Raw genomic sequence first — 8674 nt, forward strand, 5'->3', positions numbered from 1 at the left:
TTAACTGTACTTATCTGTTCTTTCTGCTAGCACAGAATTTCTCATTGTCCCCTATTTCACCAAAATACTATAATGTCCTCTCTCTCTACCTTGAACGTTTAGATTTTTCCCCCGGTTTTTTTGTCTATTTTTGCATCCCTCAAAACGTCTTTGTGGTTTTCCTTCCAAAAGGTCTTTAAAATGGCCACGACCACCTGCCATACTAATGGCCACATTTATTATATGCATATTATATTAAGCATTGTTTCAGAGTTGGAAACTAAAAAGTAAACTCATGTAACTGGCAAGCTAGAATGGGGGGGATCTTGGTGCAGGAAAGAGTCCCTCTATCCTGAGTTTGTGAGCTGTATCCATTTGCCCAGTGCTCACTGATCTATCACTTTTGACTGTTCTATTACAGTCTTCTGCCTAAACTTTTTTTTTTTAGAGCAGCTGTGAATGTGGTCTAAATATTTATTTGGAAAATGTACCTAGAAACAGATACCTATTTTGTTTTAAGCCTTAGCTTAGGGAGATGGAGCACTTACATTTTACGTGATTTCATTATTAAAATCACTTACACATAGGGATGGTTTGTTTGTTTTGCTATTAGTCAAGTTAACAAATGAGTGATAATACGAGTTAATTAAGGAAAGTGCTTATTAAAAAAAAAAAAAGTCCACGATGATAACAGGATTTAATTACATGGTAAATAACTATCAGTTTCTATCGGGAAGGTAAGTAAATAAGAGTTGTGTCCATGTAGACAATAATTAATGTGACGCCTACAAATCTCTAATTTTTGAAGGTGTATTATGGCTCTATTATTAATAGTTCATTTAATCAGTGAATATGTGTTTTTTAATCTTTTCTTTAGTAAATAGCCTAGATTATTTGATAAAATAGAATATTCATTACCATTTTCCTAAAACATGCTCATTCACAATGGAGAGATGACCTAGTATCACCTGCATGAGAAGTACACCTACTCAATTCCTATTTTCACTTAACATGGGTTGAAATTATTTCCTGGAGACACAAACACATGCCATCAATCCACTAAATGTGGCTATACTCTTGGGACAAAACTTAACTTAGATTCACTCGATTTATAACTTGTACTGGTTTCCCTGCAACAAGACCATCATCATGTAGTGACATGCCCAGTTGGTTAAAGAATATGCTGCTTATTACTCATAACTTAACAATTCCATCAGTGGGATTTACATTGCAAACCCAGGCATCATGCAGTCAAAAGCTGTACCGCTAGGAAGGTGTTATAAGGAATACCACATACAATTATAGCATAAACGTGCTTGGAGACTCTAAGTCTAAGAATGCTGGGGAGGTGCAAAAAATGTTTAAAAATGGCGCCAACACTTAAGATATCAGAAAAAATGGTCCCATTCTGCTGGCTAGCTAAACTCTAGGTTTGAGATTTCCACCTTGCCTCTGCTCTTGTCTTAAGGTTAAATAGAGTGTATGTTAGGGAATATCTTAAAGATACAGTTAGTCGTTTCACCTACAGCTTTAACATGGAGGACATATTTAAGTGTGGGGGGTCCATGGTTATAATAAATATTTTCTTTGAGCATTACGTACAGTGCTGTATACATTTTGTTCCAATAAACTTTGTAAATATGCAGACCTATAGGTATACCTGGAAACTTTTAGACTCCTGCTACCCGGAGCCCTCACTTGTGGGATGCTGCTGATTTCGCAGCACACATCCCCATTGAAGGGGGAAACGGGCGATGAGTGAAGCGTGTCAGGACCCCGCTCATGCGACCCAGAGGATTCGGGTGCCGACCTGTAGAACAGGAGGAGCGGAGCTTCTCCCAGAGTGTCCGGGCGAAACATCACACTGAGCTGATTCTTTATGGCAATGTTAATGAAGTCTTGTTTATAAAATGAATTCATTTTGACACAAGACTTAAGACATCTAGGTCATGGTTTATTAAGACTGAGCCATTCTTTTGTTTACTTAGCAGACCGGATAAGACTAGAACACACACACAAGATATTTACCTGAAAACAAACATTTTGAAACTGATGCTGGCCAGTAGTAAAAACAATGGTCAGTGTCTGGAACATTCAGTTGTATGGCTGAAATGCACAGTATTAAAGTGTTAAGCCATTAATATTGACATCATAAAGGTGGAAGCAACGCTTCATATTAAGAGTAGTTATATGTCAGGAGTTACATAATTTGGTATATTTGTTAAAGGCTCCATAAAACCACTGGTTCGGATAGAAAAATTCACTTGATACAGCAAGTCAGCCTGTAACAGACAAATGAAATAAAGTAAGAAAAATGTCCTTTAGGCTGTAAAGTATTAATAGACATGGTTGATATACAAACACTGGAAAAATGAGCTTCCAACCAAGTACGTTCTCTTTGTTAGTTTACACAATACATTGTGTGATTTGGAACTCTGCTTTATTCTGTGTTGTTACTGTGTAGTAACTCGTTTGAACTTTAGATTTGCAGGGGATGCTGTTTTAATGACAAAAAAACCCCAAAAATCTATATATTGGCAGATATATTGGTAGAATGTTATACAATAGGACACTAGCCAAGTCACAGAGCACAAGTAGGAAATATAATATAAATCAGAGCATTTTAATTGTAAAAAATCACTAAATTTAAATGCATATCAGAATTATTGAAATCACTGTAATATAGTGTTGTATGTCGCTATGACAGGGGCTGCTGGATAGTGTTGTGTGCTTGAGGTGTGCAATAGAGATGTGCGCAAGGGAGGAGGGCAAGTGGCTACCAGATGCTTTGTGTGTGGGTGGAATTTAAGTAAAAAATAGAAAAAGAGAGAAGGAAGAGAAGGAGAAAGAAAGATAGGACATAGAGAGAGGAGCAAGAAGAAAGATAAAGGACAGAAAAACCAGAGACGAAAGAGGAGGGAGGGGATAGATGGAATTGAGAGGGAAGAAAAGGGAGAGAGAAGAACGCTGGATTGCTGGAAAGAGTTAAATAAAGAGAACAAAAGAAAGAAGAACGAAAAAACGAAGTGCACGTCTTTTTATGATGAGCAGATACGCTAATCTGTTATGGGAATGTTGTTATGAACATCAGGTGGCCCACATTCCGCCGGATTATACAAACAGCAGGTGGCAGTAGCTCTGGGTCGGCGGCCGCAGCCTCACTGGAGGAAGTCGCTTCTCGTTACGAAACGCACTTTCCGGTTTCCGCTTTTGGAGTGAAATGAGGTCTTGAGACAAAGGTGAGTGCGCGACGTCCGCTTTAACTGACTCTACGTGAGAATTCGGGTAACCCGGTACTCTTCATTGTATCGGGAGGTGTTTGTAGTAACTTTCCTCGCGAGCACGCCGGCCGCGTGTACCGTTGCCGTTGGCGTGCGGGAAATTCGGCGCGGATCCACGTGACAGAATCTCTACATGTAGTATCAGAATGCTGAGCGTGGATATTACACGATGCGTGGCGTGTAAAGCCTCTGTTTGTTTTCCACTCGTTGACAATACGTTTTTATATATATTAAAGGCTCGTTCTGCGTATTGAGGCGCCTCTATCATTAAGTATAGGAGCGGTTGGGAAATGTGTGTTTTGACTCCTAAATGACTTTTCCTGCCGGCAGACATGATCTCTGTAATGCTAGAGCCCAGCGAACACATATGTGACAACATACATGTTTATTGGGCGAATATTTGGATTTCATGTGAGTCCAGTTGTAAAACCATCATACTGTCCCCAATAACCAGCTAACTCATTAACTCTTTGGATGCCAGTGGAGCGTGGAATGAGACACTCATGCCTCTTGTAGTGAGCGTGTTAACTTGTTCTTGTACAGTTTCTTATTTCTCAGATAGATTGTAAGCTCCTAAAATCAGGCCCTTCTTATACTATATGGTCTAATGTGTGTTGCCATTTGAAATGGTCTTGGTAAATATTTTCACTGTCCCTGTTACAGCCGCGCTATATAATAATGTAGAAGTTTTTGGAGGCATGAGAAGGTGGTGCAGTTCTCCCATGCTGCAGTTTACTGGTATTATCCTCCTACAGAAACAATGCTGATGCTTATTTTCCCCCCCCCCACTCCCTTGGGTGAAAACATCTTGCATGTAGCATTAACAGTTTTTTTTATCTTTTATTTAGTATTTTTTTAATACTGCATTACTTTCCATCTAGATATGTTAGGATTTTTTAAAATCCAGCGATGTAGCGCTAAATGTAGCGATTCCATTATAAAGGGCCCACTTTGCCTTTTTTATATTGGGATGTTAATTCTTCATCATCCTGTAGTACACTATAGATCAGACCTGGGCAAAGCACGGCCCGCGGGCCACATCCGGCCCGCTGAATAGCTCGGACCGGCCCGCAAAGAGTGTCCTGGTGACTCACCAATGAGTCCGGTGTCCCCCCCCGCCCCGGTCACTTACCTTAAACTCCTGTGTTGGAAGCGTTTGTCTCGGGTGCCGGCGCTTTACGCTGGGCGCCGGCATATGACGTCAGACGCCGGCGATCAGCAGTGAAGCGCCGGCACCCGAGACAAACGCCTCACGCTTCCAACACAGGAGTTTAAGGTAAGTGACCGGGGCGGGGGGGGAGATCCTGAGAAGGGGGGGTTAGGGAGTTAGAGGGGAGATACTGAGAAGGGGGGGGTTAGGGAGTTAGAGGGGAGATACTGAGAAGGGGGGTTAGGGAGGGAGGTCTTACTGTGTGTGTGTGTCTTACTGTGTTTGTGTGTGTGTGTATCTTACTGTGTCTGTGTGTGTCTCACTGTGTCTGTGTGTGTCTCACTGTGTCTGTGTGTGTCTTACTGTGTCTGTGTGTGTCTCACTGTGTCTGTGTGTGTCTCACTGTGTCTGTGTGTGTCTCACTGTGTCTGTGTGTGTCTCACTGTGTCTGTGTGTGTCTTACTGTGTCTGTGTGTGTCTTACTGTGTGTGTCTTACTGTGTTCATAGCTTATTCAGTTATTGTAATAAATATTTTAGCCCATTTTTTAGCTCAAAATATTTTTTCCTTTTTTTTCTCCTCTAAAATCTAGGTGCGTCTTATCAGCAGGTGCGTCTTATAGAGCGAAAAATACGGTATGCACTCCGAAGCCTTGTTCATTTTGTTCACTTCTGTGCTGTGCTAATAGTTATTCAGGCCTTACTTATTCAAGCACCTCTACCAATGACGTAGGCTTGAATAACTTTATTAAACAGCACATAAGTTAACAAAATGGACAAGGCTTCGGAGTTTGTAGTTTGTAGAGGTCTGGCCCTCTAAAACCATTCCAATTTCTCATGTGGCCCCATGGGAAAATTAATTGCCCACCCCTGCTATAGATTAACCCTTTGAAGCGTGTCATGTAGCAATTATGAGAAGAATGGGGGAAAAAAAAATATGGAAGTTATGTATTTGAGTTCCTGTTCACGTTACGATCTGTTGTACGGCAGCTAGGCTGGGATTTTGAAGTAGCTTAATAGATCAATTAGCGAAATCATATGTATGAGAAAAGGTGTATTTCTTATGGCTAATCAATTTCATGTATTCAGTGCGAAATTTGTCTTTATCCAGTATAATAACTGAAAAGCGACACTGTTCATTTCTTTTGTAGGATGTGTTTTGAGAAGAGAGGCAGCGATCGGAAGCCGATAAGGATATTCCACACAACTAATATGCAGTAAAACCTTGGCGGATCTCTGCCATCTTTCTAGCATCTGACATTCTTGCCATGTTTCAAATGTAAGTCCTAAACTTGATGGATAACTATTGGCAATAGTGAAATGGGATTGATTACTGATCCCTGTATCCCTTCCAAGGAACATTTCACTTGGTTACTCATACGCTAGCTGCCTCCTGCCATTACATAGCAGTGTCAGGTGTGTGCGCGCATGCATTGTGTGTCCACTCGCTCCCAAAGCACGCCGCCCTCTTCTTTAGACTCATCTAGTAAATGTCTGCTTATGGAGGCATGAGAAGGTGGTGCAGTTTTCCCATGCTGCTTCTTACTGGTATTATCCTCCTACAGTAACAATGCTGGTGCTTGTTGTTCTCATCTGTTGGGAAAATAATCTGCATTTTGCATTAACAATTGATTGTTTAAAGTTATTAAATCCCTTATGGTGTGTGTTTTTTTGTTAACAATAAATTGAGGTAAGTTGGATCATCTTGCTTTCTTGTATCTTATCCTACTTCTGTCTGGGAAAGACATGTTGAAAACGTATTTATTGTCTTTGCCCCTGAAATCTTTTCTATTAATTGTTATTCTTCATTTTAGAATGAGTATGAGGAAAGACACAATGAGCAGGACGTTGACACAGAGGAGGTTAAAATAGAAACTTCATGAAACTTTAATTACCAATTAGTCTACATACTATCTAACATCACAAATTTTGTTAACGTAAGTATACTAATCATTTGCGGTCTCAGTATTTTTCCCTGTTAGGGAACAAAAAATTCATAGCCTATTAGAAAACTAGTTTGTTGAAATCAAATAGAAATAGTAATTTCCTCCTTGTTTTAGGCCAGTTTAGTGTCCCTTATAGCTTCATTAAAGTACTTTATGATTAAAGCTCCTCGGTGCTCTTTCGCCACTGATTGGCAGCCACTGGCAGGAAAGTGCTCCCTTTGAAATAAGTGGGAGCAGTTTCTATGCATGGGGGGTCTTGTTAGACCCCCTGCTGAGCCAGCAGTGGTAAGTATCAGGAGATGTACTCGGCTGAACCCATCTCCTGCTGGGATGGGGACAAATAAATATGGGGGATTCTGCAGATCCTTCATATGAAAGGCTGGGAATTGGAATTACGGAAAATGTTTTCTTTTTCTCAATGATTGAAGGCAAAGAATAATATGTAAGGGGAATCTAAATGTCCCAACATGTGGAATTACAAAAATGAGAAAAAAAAACACCTGTAAATGGTACTACGTTTGGTGCATGTGTCCAGATTCTTGCCCTAGTGGTTTGTGGAAACGAAAGAAAATGAAAGTTTTTAAATAGAAACTTTGCGTGAAATTTGAATACTTTTAGGCTCGATTAAGGCATACTGAAAATGCCTGCATCCTTAAGCGGTTCATATAATAAGTATTAACGTGAAATCCTTTTGGAAATAATTATATATTTAACCTGCAGTCTCTCTTACGTCCTCAGGTTACCAGGCAGGGGCTGTCGGACAAGATGGTGAGGCACAGCAAGCTACAGAAACAAATTCTCATTCTGTATAAACAGTTTTTACGCGCTGGAAAGGAGAAGCCTGGTTTCTTACCCAGAATACAACAGGAATTCAGAAACAATGCAAAGATTCCAAAAACGGATGTTATGCACATAGAGTATCTGGTGAGGCGCGGACAGAGACAACTGGAACAGCTAAAAGACGTTAATACAAAGCAACTCGGGAGCTTTATTAAAACCTCTTCTGACATGGATGGTTAAAGTATATAATAGATATTAATATATTCATTTATGGTGGAGAGTCTTGTAAAAAGAACATTTTCATATTTGTAAGATGTTCTAATGCTGAAAATTATGAACCCTAAGTTTACCTTTGCCCATAAAATATTACTATGCAGTGACAAGGGGCTCATGTTCATCCTTGTAATGGAGCTTCTCAGTTTCAATAAGAGAGCAGGTCAAAACATGTTGAAATACAATAAAATAATCCAACACGTTTTAAATATGCATTAAAGTTTTTCTCAGTTTGTTGTTCAGTGGATGTTTTGTGTTTATTTCTGCCAAAACGCGACTGACTAATAAAGCCTCATGAATACTATAGGTGTACACTGGGTATGGGTACTGGCTTTCAGAATTGGTACTACTTATATTGTGGTTCAACTGCAAGCTAATCATAACAATGGAAAGGGTTTGCTGTGAATGTCACAAAATGGGCATTTACCCGAGTACTTGTTTAATTCCTATGAGTAAGCTAAAGATGCTGAACTTTTGTTTCTGCTGCAGGAAGGAATTGGCAAACCACGTAAATTCTCTTCCCCTGTTGAATTATACGTTAGATGGGACCGGTTTAGCCCTTGGAGACATTTGCTAGCATTGGCCCTTAATAGTGAGAGACCAACAACCGTCTACCAACTATCGCTTTGGTGAAAAAAAGTTCTTTGAATTGGCTATAGGTGTATTGTACAGATAATATCTGGAATCCAAATTACACAATCACTGTATAAAGGATTTACATTTTACAAATTAACAGTACAAATAAGATTTTTGATAAAAATATTTAATATGTAATCAATTACAGCATTAATACATTCAATATTTCCTGAATGTAAGACTATTATATATTTACATTTCTTCACAGAAGAAGAAACAAATGCTAACTGTCGTAATCTTGGCTTCAGTTGCGAGGACGCTTCCATTCACTGCTGGCATCTGAGCTTGTGATTGGATCCAGTGCTGCCCTATTTTGCCACTTATATGCTAGAATTAGAAACATTGTGTAGTACACAGGGAAGCACGGGTGTCTTTTTTTCCTCTTTTACAGTAAATTAAAAACGTCATTGTTTTACGTCGGAAAAATAAAACTAGCACAGCACAGAGTTGTGCGGGATGACAAAACGCAAACATGTGAGAAGCTTCGTCGGATGAGACACTACACTCCGTTTAGTTTATTTACATAAAAAACAATCCATATTTTTGTTGTGCACCATACGAAAGTGGAAATATTTTGCACTTGCACCATGATATGTACTACATTTTCTACATGGCTCTCATGGATGGAGTT

General features: G+C 39.6%; 2 non-coding genes and 1 pseudogene across 2 annotated transcripts; all 3 read left to right on the plus strand.

Moving 5' to 3' along the window:
* The first annotated feature begins 3951 nt into the window (after window positions 1-3951).
* LOC149276069 (small nucleolar RNA SNORA47) lies at window positions 3952-4081 on the plus strand. The gene has a single exon (XR_016279358.1). It is a non-coding gene; the product is annotated as a small nucleolar RNA SNORA47 (small nucleolar RNA).
* Window positions 4082-5909: 1828 nt separating this feature from the next.
* On the plus strand, window positions 5910-6039 carry LOC149276070 (small nucleolar RNA SNORA47). The gene has a single exon (XR_016279359.1). It is a non-coding gene; the product is annotated as a small nucleolar RNA SNORA47 (small nucleolar RNA).
* A 1080-nt stretch (window positions 6040-7119) lies between these two features.
* On the plus strand, window positions 7120-7374 carry LOC149276071 (succinate dehydrogenase assembly factor 1, mitochondrial pseudogene; annotated as a pseudogene).
* The last annotated feature ends 1300 nt before the right edge of the window (window positions 7375-8674 follow it).

This window comes from Sceloporus occidentalis, unplaced genomic scaffold (genome assembly GCF_023333645.1).
Source record: "Sceloporus occidentalis isolate IW3139 unplaced genomic scaffold, rSceOcc1.0.p SCAF_248, whole genome shotgun sequence".
In the NCBI taxonomy this organism is placed as follows: domain Eukaryota; kingdom Metazoa; phylum Chordata; class Lepidosauria; order Squamata; family Phrynosomatidae; genus Sceloporus; species Sceloporus occidentalis.